The sequence below is a fragment of the Pan paniscus genome, chromosome 10 (assembly GCF_029289425.2).
Source record: "Pan paniscus chromosome 10, NHGRI_mPanPan1-v2.0_pri, whole genome shotgun sequence".
NCBI lineage: Eukaryota > Metazoa > Chordata > Mammalia > Primates > Hominidae > Pan > Pan paniscus.
Window position 1 is genome coordinate 98,302,466 of NC_073259.2, and position 18,322 is coordinate 98,320,787.

The following is an 18,322-nucleotide window of genomic DNA, read 5'->3' on the forward strand; positions in this document are numbered from 1 at the left end:
TACGTATTGGTATAACAAAGCATGACTATATTTCTGTTTTGGTTACTCAGATGACTTTTTTCTTTTAAAATAATTGAGGTACTCCGCATAATGGATTTCCAGAAAACAAGAAGCTATACCCATGTCCTTGAAGCTGTTGGCATATCTCAGTGAGATGATATAGATTTATGTACTACTCTAAACAATTTTGCACACTTAGGGAATCCCCCATGTTCACTTTTCTCCCTACCCAATATTGAAGGTGTCTTTTTTTCCTGGTGAAGACCTGTACGTAAAATTTAATTAAGAATGACATCTGACACTATGAAATAGACTATATGTACTTTGTTAAATAATTCAGAGGTATAACAACAACAATTAAAAAACAAATGTGGAAGCAAAAAACACGTCTATTTGTTTTATTTTTGTATTGTCAACACCCAACACATTGTTTGGAATATGTCAAACACTGAGTAGATATTTATGAATTTAGAAATTAATTGATAAGGGATGATTGACATATGAGATGGCTCTGGTTTAACTTCCAGTTTCTGCTCACTGGATTCCATCATTCAAACTTGTCCTAAGATGATGAAGGAAATGACTGCAATTGACCTCAGGGTTACCATCTCTTTTGTTTTTCTGGTTCTGTATTGCCATACTGGTTCTTTCTAGTCCATTCTTCTACTTCTGCATTCATTTCTGGTCCCTGGCACAGCTTGAGCTTGAGCTTGGCAAAGCTGTATCTTTCTAGATAAGATATTTTCATATATCGACCCAGCTCTACTAACTGCAGAAAGAAAGCGCTCTTTTTGTATGTTACAATAGTTCAGTCTCTGGTCCTGCGTTCAATTTTTCCATATCAAAGCCAGTGGAGAGAGGAGAAAAATACATGAGAGACAAGAATACATCTATAAGAGAAGGAATACATCTCATGAGAGAAAGAATACATCTTTCTCCACTGGCTTTTCTTCCACCAATATATATTTGATATTTAGACATACTCAAGAAATACTAATTTTAAGAATGAACAAATGAAGTACATAGACTTCCTTGACATCCTCATGTTTTTATGTAGAATTCCTTCCTTTCTTTCTTGGAAAGTTTACTTGAAATACAAGTCCATCTGGAATATTTCTATTTCCTCTCCTCCCACTCTCTCATTAATTCATAGTAATCTCTCTTCTACCTGTAACATTTCACAGAAGTATATTTCATAAGGCCATGATTCTTAAGCTGATTCACGATGATATGGAAAGAAAATGCTGTAATTTCTAAATACATTTTCACCGGTATTTATATTCTCATTGACATTGGAACCTCACTTGGTCCATATGTCAGAAGTTTGCATGTTAAGTCACATGGTGATTCCTATGGGAAGAGTGAGATCCGTAAAAAGATGATGTTCCTGTTTTCGTTGAGCTTATTGCTGTATATTGCGGTCTTCAGTTATATATATTCCTGTTTGTGCTCATAATCAGGCCTATTATGAGTTAAAAACACTAACAGTCTAATAGGATCTAACAAGAAATAGGCTGAAAAAGTTGAATTTAAGATCTACTAAAAGATACATATTTACATCAACTACCATCATGATGAACTTTACCCTAAGTGTACACTGCCCTTTGAAATAATACTTAATGATATTAGCAAAACATTAATGATAGCTATTTATATTAGCAAGACCTTTAAAATATGTTTTTGTTAATTTCTGTTTCTTTTTTCTTTTTTCAACAGCTTTATTGAGGTGTAATCAATATAGGAAAACTGCACATATTTAATATATACAAGTTGATAAATTTGGACATATATGCATATACCCATGAAACTATCACCACAAGAAGGTAATATATACATCCATCACTTCCAAGAGTTTTTGTGTGCTCCCCTTTTCCCCCTGTGGTAAGAACACTAAACATGGGATGTACCCTCTTAGCAATTTTTTAAGTGCACAAGACTGTATTGTTAACTATAGGTACTATGTTTTACATCAAATCTCTAGAACTTATTCATCTTGTGTAACTGAAATTTCATACCCATTGAACAACAACTCCACATTTTCTTGTCCCTCCAACCTTGGCAACTATTCACTTTGGTTTTGTTTATCTTTTTATTTTGGTTTAGGTTCTGGCAGCACAACTCTTAACATTTTGTGGAATACGGTTTCACAGATTACTAATCAGATACCAATATGGGACCTGCTGATTGCTGATTTTGAATAATGTTTACAATGCATTGTTAAGAGAGAAAAGAATATTGCAAGACAAAATGAATAATATACTCTTACTTTTAAAAACTTATGTGTACTTCTAGGCTTAAATATATACAAAGATGTAAGAAAAAAACTTGGTGATGAATTTACTGGTGATTCTTATCTACATTTTTCTATTTTGATTTGCATAGTAATGTTTAGATCCTGGGTCTTCCATTCACTCTATAAGAACCTTTGGGCAAATTACATAAACTCTGTGCTTTAGTTTGCTCACCTATAAAATGTCAGTTTTAAATGTTTTCGTTAGAGTAACTTATCTGTATTAATATTTTTCATACTTGTGGAACATATGCATATTTAGTGTGCATCTACTGTGAACTACAGAAAATAAACTAGGCTGGTTTATGTTATTTAGAACATCAAAAGCCCTTTCACAATTCGTACGTGTCAAAAGTTGAAATGAAACTGACCACACAATTCAGACCCACGATATTTTTCAGTCTAACAATGTCCCTCAACTGGCCCACAATAGGTTAGGCAGCAGCAGGGTGAAAGTGCTGTCTATGGTTCTTGTTAACATCAAAGGTCAAAAACATGGCCCGAATGTCTGTTTTTCATTAATAACCCATTATTCATAATCATAATCTACTTTTTCCCCCTTTAATCTTATTTTAATTTCTTTATCTACTGTTTAATTTTGGCAAACCGTATTCAAAGCTATTTATATTTTTCCTTTGTACCACCTCTTAATTTTTATTTATTCCAACTATGTCTTACTCAAGCTTTACTCTGTGAGCACCCAAGAGGACTAGTGGTCAGGGATTTTGCTGCTGTATTCACAAAGTGACATATCAGTTGAAGGGCCCTAGAGCATCCTTTAGGTGTAATCCATGGAAAAGTCAGTCTCAGGAGAATCTTTTTGGAACTATTTCAAATCAGATTTGTCAGAATTGGCTTCTATAGTGGTCTGTGCTCTCAAGTGACTGACAGACTAGTTTGCCTTGAAAGCCTGCATACTGTGGGATGATGTCGAGTAACATGAGAAAATGGGAATAAAAATGCAATGAAGCCTTTAATTTGCTTTATAAAATTTTTAAACATACACTTTCACTATCATAAGCACTAAATCCAAAATCCCTAAGTAAAAGAATAAAAAGAGAGAAAAAATCCCCATTAGTTTAGAAACATGTTTTCCAGTCTGGTTTCTTACTCTGTAGCTAACTATATTAAAGAGAATGGGGTTCACCTATGAACTCATCTTTCGTTCATCCTTTTAATCAGGGTTTTTCAATCTTAATACTATTGATATTTGGGACTGTATAATTCTTTGTTGTGGGGGAGCTGTCCTGAATTTAGCAGCATCCCTGGCCTCTACCGACTCAATGTCAATAGTGATACCCCCCTCCCCAATTGTCCAAAACCAACAACCAAATGTCTCCTGATGTCATGCATCTCTTGGGGGATAGAACCATCCACAGTGAAGGAGCACTGCTTTCAATAGTGACATTTTTATTTCTATTGATAGGTTTGGAGAAACACCAGATTGAACACTTGATGTTTAGTAGGAGTCTCTGAAGGAAGCACATTTTTTTTCCTCTGTTGGAGCTGTTTTAGAAAGGATTTTTTAAAAGTTTTGATGTAATTGTGTAAATCTAATCCTGAAAGCCTGAGAAGGGGTTGAGGTCGGGTTAAGGTAAAATGTTTCTTTATCTAAGACGTCATACCAGATGTGAACACAGGTATCAGAAGACAGATGTCTTTAATTCCTTTATTATTTGTATGATGACTGGCCCAAGCCAGCCCACACATGTGGATTTTACTGTTTGGCTTTGATCACATTGTGCCTTGGATCAAGTGATTTCTGAACTGTCAATATGTGTATAACTTTTCCATATTATCTAAGAGCATTTTTATATGAAAAACTTCAAATACTAATGTTGCCTATCAGAACCCTTGAAAAAACTAAGAAAGGAAAGTAAAAATGAAAGTAAAGAATAAAAAGTAAAAGTGTTAAAGGTAAGACCAACACTCAAACTATAAAATTAGGGTTCACCAAAGACTTCACTGTATGTTGATAGAATCAAAGTATGCATAAAAATTTAGCCTTCTCAGCGTAGCAGAGGAAAATCAATATCTTTCTCTTACTTACTACTAGGTTCACAGCTGAGGCCACTGTACAAAAAGACAGATTAAGAATGGAAACACATACATATTTATTTTATATAGGTTTTACAGGATATGAGAGCCTTTGAAAATGAAGACCCAAAGAAATCGGTAAACTCGTGCATTTTTATCTTTAGGTTTGATAAAGAGTGAACAGTTGTCGAGAAATATGATTGGAGGACAAAAAGATATGATCTAATATCTTTCTATTAGGGGGAACTTGACAAGGGCCTATTTTTTTTTTAAGTGTTCCTGGTGTTTCTGTGTCTTTGCTAATAAGAATATTTCTTTCCTCTAAGTAAAGGAAGAGTTCCTTTTGACTGAGAGTCCTATGAGTTCTTTTTGACTGAGAGTCCTATGAGTTCTTTTTGACTGAGAGTCCTATGATGTGCTTAAGGAAAGAAGAGCATAGGAAGGTCCTTCCTAGGTTTTATGACCTGCTTCAGGGGAAAAATGCAAGGGGAAGATATAAGGGACCTTCCTTCTGCTGCTTTTTCAAATGCCAAGATGCCACCTTTTAGAATAGAGTGTCTTCTATCCTCTCATCAAAAGTTTTTTAAAAAGCAACTTAAAATTTCTTTAAATACCACTCTTTCTAGGTAAATGTAACTGGCTATTTTTCCATCACAGACAAATAATTTCAATTAGATATATTAGCAATATATTAGAGGAGAATATGAAATAGAAAAGTGGCATCAGATCTATGGCTTATTTTTTTTTAAATAGTAATTTTAATGATTCATTGGCAACTTCAAGGCACGGTCCACTTGTATAAGCCCCACAAGACACAAATCCCCCAATCTAAATTCAAAATTATAGAGTGAAAATATGTAAATTTGCCTTCTCTAAAAGTCATATTAAAGATATTTCTAATCAATCTTGTGTTTTTCTTCTGGAGCAATTTCAATCTTATTGACATTTGGGCTGAATAAATCTTTGTTGTGGCAGCTGTCCTGTACAATATAGATTGTTTAGCAGCATCTCTGGCCTCTACCCACTAGCTAGTAGCAAATCTCCCCATCCATGCACAGTTGTGAAAACCAAAAATGTCTTCAAACCTTGTCAAATATCCCCGAAGAAGCAAAATGTCCCAATTGAGAACACTTGCTTTGGAAGAATAAAGTTAAACTGTACCCATGAACCCTCACAAAAAGAAAGAAAAAGGAGAAAAAGCAATGCAGAAAGAGATAAAGAAAGAACCAACAACCTTTTGAGCTTCTTGATATTTTCTTGACACTTTTTAATATTGCAGAAAAACCCATTTAGAGATAATAGGGATTTAAAAGAACAGCAGACAAAAGTGCATCATTTCAGTGTAATTGAGGAGAACCTGAACCCTTGCAATAGTCTCAGTAGGATGGATAACAATTGAAAAGTGTATCTTTAGCAATTTATGTGTTTTTGAATGCATGAAAAAAAATCCTTATCATTCTGCCTGCTACTTATATGACTTCTGCACGGTTGGAGAATCTATTTTGGGCAACTATAAATTTGATTTAAATGCAAACTATATTATGAGCCAAATGCATTCACTAGGGCTTGGATCAATCTATTTCTATTTGATGCTCTAGAAGGAATAGCTAGGACACATACTAAAATAACCCCATCACTCCAGTACAATAGAAACCAAATGAGTCAACCTGTTTTCTTTGTTGTTCAACATAGCAGCTCCAATTAAAGTTGGAGCTCGTGCACTCTGCTGTTTGCTAGCTATACCTTTTTATCTTTTTTCTGAGTTGCTGTGATGTCAAGCCTCCCACTTGGAGCACTGTGAATATCTACAGATATTATTATTTTATCTCAGCTCAAGCAATATCAGGTCAGTGTTTCTGAGATAAAAGGCAGGAACAAAGACAGTGCCATTGACAACAAGCCTGTGGGGGGACTAGGCTAACAATGAAAGACCTAGGCATGGCATCCACTGAAGGCCAGGCTCCTGACTCCTGTAAGAGGGCTAACCTAAATAGGACAGAACCCTTATGTGAAATTCCAAGGAATCTATGCAGGAAAAATGATACCAAATTCCTTCATCTTGTTCCTGAGTGGTATTTTCTTTACATTTAAGTGTTTCAACAGAAGGAATCTTCATCTAGCTAGAAATATCAATTGGGTAATTATAAATTTAAGAGAAGGATGTTTTCCTTAATAGACATAAGTGAACCCAGAACATCTACCTCTACTCATGTAAATTCATGGTCTTAGAGCATCTACCTCTACTCATGTAAATTCAATTAGGACGATATTGGCTGGATCCTTCTAGATAGCAGAGGCTTTCCAGCGTACCTGGACCTGGGTTTACTCTCAAAAGGAGACACAGTTATTCATTTTTTTAACTGTAAGCAATAACTAACTGATCTGTTAGAGGCAATAGAGTCTTTCACCAGGGCTACAGGCTGTTTGTACATTTTGTCACATGAACTGTATACCACTAATTATAGTTTATAGTTTTAGGGCACTGTTTGGAAACTGCTATAGTATGTAATCTTGTTTAATTGATTTTTATAAGCACAGATATTGTTAATCAATACTCTGTAAATAATATTTACAGTGGAAGCATTGATCCATGTGCCCAGGGATAAAAAGGAAAAGAGCAAGTCTAGTGTAAACTAGGAGGTAATACTATATAAAATACAAAAATGAACAAAAGAGCCAAAACAATCTACTGATAAAATTGTTAGAACTAGTAAGTGTTCTGTAACTACGTATGTAAAAAATTCAACAAACTAATACATTTTCTATATATGAACAAAAATACATTAGAAAATAAATAAAAAGTAATATCTTATAATTGATACTTTCATAAATTCATGTATGATCTGTTAAAAAAGCAACCAAAAATTACTCATGCACACACAATATGAAATAAGTAAATGTGGAGATATTCCATATTCCAGTGAGGAGCAACAATTAATGCACAAATCTAACCTAATCCCAGTCAAAATATCGTTGAAGCTTTCATTTTTAATTGTGACAAGATGATTTTGAAATTCAACTACATGAAAAAGTGAAAAATAGCTAAGAACAATGAAAAAAAGTTCTTCAGAAAGATTAGCTCTCCCAGATTCTAAAACATGTTCTGAAACTATAATTGTGAAATCAGTACAGAACTGTGAAGAATTAGTCTGACTATAAATAAATTTTATTATATAATTTAATATATAATAAAGTAGAAACATTAATCAGTAAGGTAAGGTAAATTATTCATTAGAAAGCTGGGACAACTGGTTAGGTGTTGATAATTTTTTTTTTTTTTTGGAGACACTTAGGTCTTAAATAATACAATAAAATTTGTTGTAGAGTATTTAAAGATTCTAGTGTAAAAATTCAGACTAAAGAGAGGCAGAAGAAACTACTTTGTCAACAGAGAAATTATAGGCAGAAGTGCAGACAATCAAAACGATAAATAGAAAAGTTTTGCAGTGTTCCAGTTCCTGGGTACATCCTAGCCTGAAGCCCAGTGGCATCGCCATCCATGGAGTTCATGTCACACTTCTGTGATTATATCACAGTGAGATCTCCTTCTTTAATACAAGATAGTTCAAATGTGTTTCTATTCCTCATAACCAAAAATATTTTAATACAGTAATTCTATTTCTAGGAATCTATCCTAAAGAAACAACTGAAAATCTAGAGGGAAAACAATTAGAAGCTATAATGCACTAGACTCTTAATTTCAATCCGTTGGTATAATTGGTTCATTAAAAAGGCTAAGAAGTTTCAGCCTCTTGGGTATATATCCTGAAATAGTATTATTTCTTCTAGTCTCTGATTTAAATTGTAGCATGTTAAGTCCCCCTTTCACTATCCTTCAACAAAATTTTGAGCAGAATTAATGAACTTCTGAATACTTTTTACTTATGGAAACATAGTAAGTACTATATAGATTCAGATTTCATATTTTTTATCTGACTCAAAGCCTGCCCCCTTCTCAGCAAAACTAGACTGTTGAATCAAAGAGATTTGAGGTGAGGCAGAAAGGCAGCTGTGGCTCTGGGAACACTTCCCCTTCAAAATCTATCCCCTGTGGGCAGGACAAGGGAGAGACTAGAAGAGAATAGATTGTACTATGAAAATGGCGTGTGTCCCAATGTGTGTCCCAAGAAGGTGTCTCTAGGTGGTGTCCTTGTTCTGTCTCTGATTTGATCTGATTCTATTTCCTCCTGGTCTCCTGCTGTTGTGTTGGTCTCCGAATTGACGGTAAGCATAGTTTCTTGGGGAGTGTTTAGTTTTATTGTATCCCCAACTATGCATGAAGACTCCTAATTTCCCTTCAGCCCTCCCAGTGGGGAAGGTTTTTTTGTTTTTTGTTTTGTTTTGTTTTTTTTCCAGAACTACCTTGGTAACTCTCCTTTTCCCCTAACCTTTCTAACACTTCACTTGGATCTGCAGACCGTACTAGGTCATCTTCTACACTTCTTGAGAGCTAAGAACAACTGGCATGGAACATTCTTCACCAAGTTCCCTTCAGGTCTTGTTGGCACAGGTTTCTTCAGCAGTCTCTTCTCTCTTCAGAAATCTCTAGCCCTGTTTTTCCTGCTGACATACATCTGCAAACAGGGAATACATGTAAGTACTCCTCACAGGTACCTCACCACGACTGATTCCACTCTGCTGGGGGCACTGCAGAGGTCTATAGGGATGCAGGGTAGCAAGCCACTAGAAGAATGATGCCACTCTCCCCTCCTTTCAGGCCTCACTGTCTCTGCGAGTGTCTCAGAGCTGCCACCTTTCTTGGCTTAGGGTATGAAGGAAGCAACTCTCTCAAGCTCTCTAGGGAGAGGAGAATGAGTAACCTGCTTCCCCAGATGCTTGTCTCTAGGCATAGCATATGTCTTTTGACTGCTGCCTTCTTTTTTTCCTGCCCTGTCTTTGTATTTGAGAGATTACATATGTGAGTATGAGGCTTAGGTAGCAGAAGCTCTGTCACTTGTATTAGGGTTCCTCAAAAAAACAAAGCCAACAAGAGATATAAATAGGTAAGTAAAGAATCAATTTACATGATTATGGAAGCTGACAAGTCCCAATTTCTTCTTCTAGCAAGCAAGCTGGACACCCAGGAGAGGCAGTGATGTAGTTCCAGTCTGAAGGCCAGCAGGCTCAAGACCCATGAAGAGGTGATGCTTCAATCTGAGGCCAAAAGCTGGAAAAACATATATCCCAGCTCAAATGCAGTCATCTAGGATGAATTCTCCTTATTTATGGAAGAGTCTGGTTCTTTTGTTTATTCTATTCAGGCCTCCAACTCATTGTAGGAGGCCTATCCACGTTAGGGAGGGCAATCTACTTTACTTAGTCTATCAATTTGTTAATCTCATCCAAACACCCACCCAGAAATATTTCGAATAACATTTGACAAACTCTGTGGGCACTCACGGCCCAGTCAAGTTGACACATAAGAGTTGCCATCACACACCTCCTATAAGCTTTGACAGTGACATCTGTTTCCCTTTGTTGACTGCTCACCAGTGATTCCCTTTCAAATATGAAATAATTAGTAATTATTGTCCCCAGACTTTGACATTAGACACAATTCTAGGACAGCAGAAAATAGTTCACTTATTATGTCATAATTTCTATAATAAATAAAAGAAAAATACAGGTACCTAGTGTTAATGAAATTATTTTTTAAACTACTATAATATTCTACAAGGTAGAATATTATACAGTCATTAAAATAGATGTTTGCAAATAGTTTTAATAAAGTTGAAAATGACTTTCATGACATTAGCTTAAGAAAACAGGGTAAAAGTTTACCTTGTATATAATGTAATTTCAATTTTGCATAGCTACTATATGCAAAAACAAATTAAATTATTAATATTTCTACAACCCTAATTGTCATGTCTCTATTTTTCTGATTTTTGATAGAAAAATTGGAAACTTACCAGTTGAATATAATTTAGCTTCTTTAAAGTTTAAAAAAGTTTATTTAAGTTACTTCAGAGTTCTCACTCCTCATTAGGTCTCTTTCTTTCCCTTTTTCTGTCAATTTCTCTTTTCATGTGTCACTCTTGAAATGGTGTCTGGATACTGGGGAGGGTTAAATATGTTCTAGGCTCAGAAAAATGGAACTTTTTTCTATCTACTATCCTATTTGTTTCTATTGATCTTATCTGCAGTCTGGCAGGTTTATGTCAACCCACTGGACTGCATGTTTATGCTTGTGGTCTCTGAGAATTTCACTAATTTTGGGTTATTGTAACTGCAAATCTTCCTGAAATTTGTCTGACTTTCATGGACTCTGAGCTCAAGGTCATCACACTCAGACTTTCATGGACTCTGAGCTCAAGGTCATCACACTGAGCAAATTCCTTGTCCCAATTGCTGGCCTCTCTTTGTGTATTGGTTGCTCAGCTATTCTGAGCAGAGTATATAGAAACTTCTGGATTTCCCCCTTGTTCCACACCAAACACAAAGAACTGAGAAGTCCTGATATAGACCCATAAGCTGATCATCTTTTTAGCCATTTTATATATGTCAGGTTTCTCCTTATTGTATGTCAGGTTTCCCCTTAATCATAAGGCTCTCCAAAGAGCTTGCAGTTTTCTTGAGATGTGTTCTAGAAAGCAAGGACTAGCCACACAGAGAGCTAGTTATGCTAGCTACACCAAATTACACTCATGTTTCTGTCACCTGTTGCAACTTTCCTCTGTATTTTGACTACAAGAGGGGAGCCTGAATAACTACAACCTGCAATTCTGCCCTTTTTTCTCCATCTTACTTCTCCCTTTATTAGGGCTCTGTTCCTACCTTGGTTCTTTCTTATGTCATATCCTCCATCTTCCATAAACTATAGTTAATAGGAAAAACTATAGTCAGAGATTCACATTTTGTTTGCTATATCTTAAGGAAGATATTTATTGTTTAATAGTTTATTTTTGTTTACAACAAAGCATTACTATAAAGTCTTTTCTCATAAGACTTGCCAAAATTTAATTTTAGACATGAAGCTAAGCAGTACTTTTTAAAAAAATGCTGTGTGGTGTTTTCTCTCTCTCTGAAGTGATGTCACTGATTCAATGTGTAGGGAGAATCAGAAACGTATGATTAAGAAAAAGAGTAAAAAATACATTGTTTAATAGTTTTGAAAATTGTGTCCCTAATGCATTACGTGTAAAATATAAATATAAAACTCTGGTTTTAAAATATTGAAGTAGACAGACAATTTAAAGTCTTTCTCTTCTTGGAAATTATCCTCAAGCAATAAAGAGAAAGGAAAGGAAAAAGTGTTATCTTCATTTTGGATAAAACTAAAAGTCATATGAATATCAACTATAATGTGAAAGAATGGGTTGTCAAATACCATAAAAATTAAACAGAGGTGGCCAGACATGGTGGCTCACATCTGTAATCCCAGCACTTTGGGAAACCGAGGTGGGTGGATCACCTGAGGTCAGGAGTTTGAGACCAGCCTGGCCAACATGGCGGAACCCCATCTCTACTAAAAGTACAAAAATTAGCCGGGCATGGTGGCAGGCACCTATAATCCCAGCTACTCGGGAGGCTGAGGCAGGAGAATTGCTTGAACCCGGGAGGTGGATATTGCAGTGAGCCGAGATCGTACCACTGCACTCCAGCCTGGATGACAAGGGCAAGACTCCGTCTCAAAAAAAAAAAAGAAAAAGAAAAAGAAAAAAAAATTAAACAGAGGTGCAGATCTAAGGAGAGACCTACAGGATGTTGCAGTGCAAAGTAGATGACACTTATTAGAAGAGAAAACCAACATTTCTTATTTTCAACAATAGAAACATGGTGCGTCTATTGGCAGGAGATCCCCTAGACTTAGTTGGAGTTTAAGAAGGAAGAGAAGAGCTGCCAAATATAGAAGCACAAGACACACCTATGTTCAGGAAACAAATGGAGGGAAATGAGCAATATTTCAGCTATCAATCCCTTTTGTCCAGAAAAACATCAAGTCATTCATTCCTACAACTTTGTGCTTTATAAGGAACTTTACGTGAACCAGGAAAAGTTCTTTCTGACTTGAAATATAGCTCAGATTTTCTTTAACGCCTCATTCGAAGATTAACAATAATAATAATAAATGAAATAGGTTCTATAAAATAATGTTATAAAGAGGAGAAAAAGAAGAGGAAAAACTTCTTTAGAGTAGAATCACCAGAAAAATACAGACATAGAACTGAATCAATTGGTCACCAGCTGTATCACCATGAATTAAAGAAAGTTATTGCAGGAATATTAATATGAATAAAATCTTGAAGCAAAAATGAGAACTCAGGAAAAAATGGTGAAAGATAATAAAAGGACATAAAATAGGAGCATGTCAACAAAGGGAGGAGAAAAATAGACTGTCAAAGAAATGAAGTGCATATTGGTAATATGGAGGACAAACCCCAAAGAAATTGCAAGCGCAATTGATTTCCAATTGGAGCATGTGTCATACAAGATATTGTGAAAAGCCCTTCAGCTAAAATTTACCTTGATGCTGAATAATCTTAACAAATATACTTGTAACATATTCTGGAGTTCTGCATCAGATAGGACCCTTGGGAAACAGACATTGAGACAGAATTAAGGGTGACAACAACTTATTGGGTTATACATACTGTAAAAGATAAGATGAATAAGAAAAATTGAGTGGAAAGCCTTTAGATCTAATATATGTAAAAAGGAAGTGGAGAGGAAGCAGGAATGGGGCAGAGAGAGACCCAGACTATACAATGCATAGAAATAAGTCTCTGCCAAGTAGAAGGAGAACTTTGAAGCAAAGATCCCTTTTTAGAGGAGTCCTCTGTTAGGCAGAAATGATTAGACATAGTACTTCCTCCATGCTTATTCTTGGCTGATTTGCTCAGGAAATTCATAGCCTCAACCTGAAAGCTGAGGCAGATCCTGAAGGTGCTGAAGGTGGGAGTGGTCCTCCTAACTGCACTTCTTGCAGCAGAACAGCAGCAAATTGTTTTATGGAAGACCTGTGTAGGGAATTCAATGGCTGCTGCAGTCCACCACTTCCTTATACAGATACCATATGCTTTTGGGAAGCCTCACGTGTTTTGGTGGGTCTTTCTTCTTTGGGGAATATTTAGGAGGGAGTTTAGTGGGATGAGCTACAGCCTCAATGATGCAGCTATATTCAGGATTACAACTGGCACTTATTTTACACCTTCACTTTTTATTCTAAATTTCTTTTGCCCTCAGCTGTCACCTCCTGCCAATCTTGGTGGCTCACTAAAGGCTGTGGCCCGCAATATTTCCTGAGATAACTGAGTTTCTGCTAACCATACTATTCTCAGGAGAGAGTTCTGTATTTGTGCAGTCACAGTCCCAAGAGATGTCCAAACTGATTACCTGAGTTCCACATGTATGTCTAGGGTCAATTACCACTTCCAATATGGTGACACTTCTTCTTGCCTGCTGGTCTCTATAAAAAATAAGTCCTGAGTGCTCACATGGCAGCCATAGCTTGTAGTTCCAATGAGATCTTTATTTTGTATCTTGGATAAATTGCCTCCTTTGGCACCAGGCCCTCTAATTCTGCAGGTAAGGTTGTATAAAATTCCTTTGTGTGTCATTGGAAATGATGATAGGTGGCACTGCCTTCTTTTCCAACCTTTGATACCTAGACAGATGGTTTCCACCAAAGAATAGCATCAAACAGAAGTCTCTGATATCGCATGTGCAAATGTTGCGTGATAGATGGTAGCATCCCATTCTTGCAGAGTATTCCCTGGGAGCATCACTTTCTGTGTGCTTTTATCAGTCTGTTCTAATGCTTTATCGGAGTGGCAACTTCTATACAGCAGAGATGGAATGCTAACAGTGCATTCTGTTGTCATAGTCCCATTCCTATACCTGCTTAGCTATAAAATGGGTCCCATGTCAGATTAGATTCCATTTCTGTGGGATCAGGTACTCTGTAAGCCCCTCAGTGCTCACTGAGGCTCTGTGGGCAAGAAAGGCAACACATACTCAGAATAAGTTGCTGAGCCTTCCAAGGTAGAAATGGTCCAATATAATCAATTTGCTACCAAATATTCCCTTGGTATATATCATATGAGGAGCTTAGCATTGGTCTCTGTTGCTGGGAAGTTGAATATTCAGAGGCAGCCATTGCTAAACGGCCTTGGTAAGTGGGAGTTCATGCTGTTAAGCCCATGCATAGCCTCCATGTAGCCAATCAGAAAAGACTCTAACATCAATTGACCAGTTTATTTTGTCTGATTGATTTTTCTGTTTCTCTTCCATGGTGAGTGTTTTCTGATGAGTATTAGTATGCTCCTCCCCATCATATGTTAATCTACCCTTCACATAACTCTCTCCTAGAGCTTCTTATCTTCACTTGTATATTACTTTTCCTTTCAGAACCCAGAAAAATCAGCAAAGTCAGTGGTTGCTGCCCTTGAGTCTATATATATTCTCACCTCAGCCAACTTTTTCTTCCATATAAAAAAGATGACCTGGTACACCATGTAAAGTTCTGCCTACTGGGAGATTATTTTTGAGCTACTGTATTTCAAGGCTACTACTGTATTTCAACCATGTACTAAGCTGACCTCTTTCCTCCTTTTTCAGCGAGTCATAGCTGCATATGGCTATAGATGTGAAATGACAGGGGAGTGCTGAAGAAACTATTGTGAGTCACATGGGGGCCTATCTGCTCATAAAACTTAACTCATCATCTCTACTACTTACTGCTCATGTTTTATCCTGATTGTACCATTTCTACTTTATAATGGATGCTGCTAGATTTCCTCAATTTAATGACTTGGTAAGTCATTATGATATTTCCTCTATGGCTTGGGATAAATTCTACACTGCATCTTTTCTACCACTGATGACAATAGCATCATCAGGTCTTTCAGACTACCTGACCTAATTGTGTGATTGATTATATTACATTCTGGATCTGCTGCAGAGCCCTTTTGTACTCAAGGTTCTGCATAAAATTGGCAGCTTTTTATGTCACCCAGTCTGTGAGCCAGAGGAGTATTCCTAGATGTGTTGTCATGAGAACCCAAAGAGACCTACTAGGCACCAGGCTTTGTTCTTGCAATAGAAGATGCATGATATGGTTTGACTGTGTTCCCACCCAAATCTCATCTTGAATTGTGGTTCCCATAATTCCCACATGTGGTGGGAGAGACTCCTGTGGGAGGTAATTGAATCATGGAGGTGGTTTCCCCCATGCTATTCTCATGACAGTGAGTAATTTCTCACAAGATCTGATGGTTTTATAAGGGGCTTCCTCCTTCACTTGGCTTTCATTCTTCTCCTTCCTGTCACCATGTGAAGGATATGCTTGTTTCCTCTTCTGCCGTGATTGTAACTTTCCTGAGGCCTCTCAAGCCATGCTGAACTGTGAGTCAATTAAACCTCTTCCCTTTATGAATTACCCAGTCTCAGGTATGTTTTTATTAGCAGTGTGAGAATGGACTAATACAGTATATTGGTACCATGAGTGGGGTGCTGCTGTAGATATCCAAAGATGTGGAAGCAAATTTGGAACTGGGTAGGCAGAGGTTGTAACAGTTTGGAGGGCTCAGAAAAACACAGGAAAATGTGGAAATTTGGAACTTCCTAGAGACTTGTTGAATGGCTTTTACCAAAATGCTGATAGTGAGATGAACAGTAAAGTCCAGGCTGATGTGGTCACAGATGGAGATGAGGAACTTGTTGGGAACTGTAATATGATAACTCTTACTATGCAAAGAGACGGGATGCATTTTGTCTCTGCCCCAGAGATCTTTTGAATGTTGAACTTGAGAGAGATGATTCAGGGTATCTGGCAGAAGAAATTTCTAAGTGGCAAAGCATTCAAGAGGAAGCAGACCATAAAAGTTTGGAAAATTTGCAGCCTGATGATGCAATAGAAAAGAAAAACCCATTTTCTGGAGAGAAGTTCAAGCCAGTGCAGAAATTTGCATAAGTAACAAGGAGCTGAATGTTAATCACCAAGACAATGGGGAAAATGTCTTCAGGGGATGTCAGATACTTTTACAGCAGCCCTCCAATCACAGGCCTGGAGGACTAGGAGGGAAAAATGATTTTGCAGGCTTGGCCCAGAGCCCAGCTGCTCTATGCAGCCTTGTAACATAGTGCCCTGCATCCCAGCTGCTTCAGATCCAGCTGTGGTTAAAAGGGGTCAACATGCACCTCAGGCCAATGCTTCAAAGAATGCAAGCCCCAAGCCTTGGCAGCTTCCATGTGGCATTGGGCCTGTGTGTGCACAGAAGTCAAGAATTAAGGTTTGGGGACCTGCATCCAGATTTCAGAAAATGTATGGAAATGCCAGGATATCCAGGCAGAAGTTTGCTGCAGGGGCAGAGCCCTCATGGAGAACCTTTGTTAGGGCAGTGCAGAAGGGAAATGTAGAGTCAGAGCCCCCAAACAGAGTCCCCAGTTAGGGACTAGTGAAGCTGTGAGAAGAGGGCCATGGTTCTCCAAACCCCAGAATGGTAGATCCATTGACAGCTTGCACCATGTGCCTGGAAAAGTGGCAGACACTCAATGCCAGCCCATGAAAGCAGGCAGGAGGGGGCTGTACTCTGCAAAGCAACAGAGGTGGAGCTTCCTAAGGCCATGGAAACCCACCTCTTGCATCAGCGTGATCTGGATGTGAGACATAGATTCAAAGGAGGTTATTTTAGAGCTTTAAGATTTAATTACTGCCTTGCTGGATTTTGGACTTGCATGGGGTCTGTAGCCCCTTTGTTTTTTCCAATTTTCCCATTTGGAGTGGGTGTATTTACCCAATGCCTGCACCTCCATTATATCTAATGGAGTTAGTTATCTAAAAGTAAGTTAGTTAACTTGCTTTTGATTTTACAGGCTTATAAACAGAAGGGACTTGCCTTGTCTCAGATGAGACTTTGGACTTAGACTTTTGGGTAATGCTGCAATGAGCTAAGACCTGCGCTGATGGAAAGGTATTCTTGTCTTATTGAAATGTGAGAACATGAGATTTTGGAGGGGCCAGGGGCAGGATAATATGGTTTGGCTGTGTTCCCCCCCAAATCTCATTTTGAATTGTACTTCCCGTAATTCCCACATGTGGTGGGAGGGACCTGGTGGGAGGTAATTGAGTCATGGGGGCTGATTCCACCATGGTATTCTTGTGGTAGTGAGTAAGTTCTCACAAGATCTGATGGTTTAATAAGGGGTTTCCTCCTTCACTCAACTGTCATTCTTCTCTTTCCTGCCACCATATGAAGAAGGATGTGTTTGCTTCCCCTTCTGCCATGATTGTAAATTTCCTGAGGCCTCTCTAGCCATGCTGAATTGGGAGTCAATTAAACATCTTTCCTTTATAAATTACCCCATCTCAATATGTTTATTAGCAGTGTGAGAACAGACTAATACAGTGCAAGAGGCTGCAATTTTTCTTTTACTCAGGAGGAGATGTTCTTACATACACTTGACCTCTGAACCTTTAAATCCTTTACTGGTGTTGCAGGCCCCAGAATCTTCACAAGGTATATCTCTCACTATCTGTCCTACAGATAGACACACTATTTGTGTGCCTTTCCAAATCCTTTAACTTACTAGCTACAACTTTCTAATGTTGTCTAATCAGTATGATGTTATTGATATCAATGTGAAGTTCTGCTGGATGTCCAAATCTCTGTGGATTTTATTATGACAAAAACTAGGAGAGTTAACAAAGCCCAAAAGCAAAATTATGAATGATTATTGTTGTCCCTTACATTTAAATGCAAGCTGTTTATAACACTCTTTTTAAATTGGGATAGAGTAGAGCATAGTCACCATTGATTAAAGGACTACATACTGTGTATTAATTTGCTAGGTTTGCTAGGCTGCTGTAGCAAAGACCACAGACTGGGTGGTTCAAACAATAGAAATGTATTTTCTCACAGTTCTGGAGGCTAGAAGTCCAAGATCAAGATCCCAGAAGAGTTGTTTCTCCAGAGGCCTCTTGCCTTGGTTTGCAGATGGCCATCTTTCCCCTCTGTCTTCACATGGTATTCCTCTGTGTGTTCTTATAAAGAC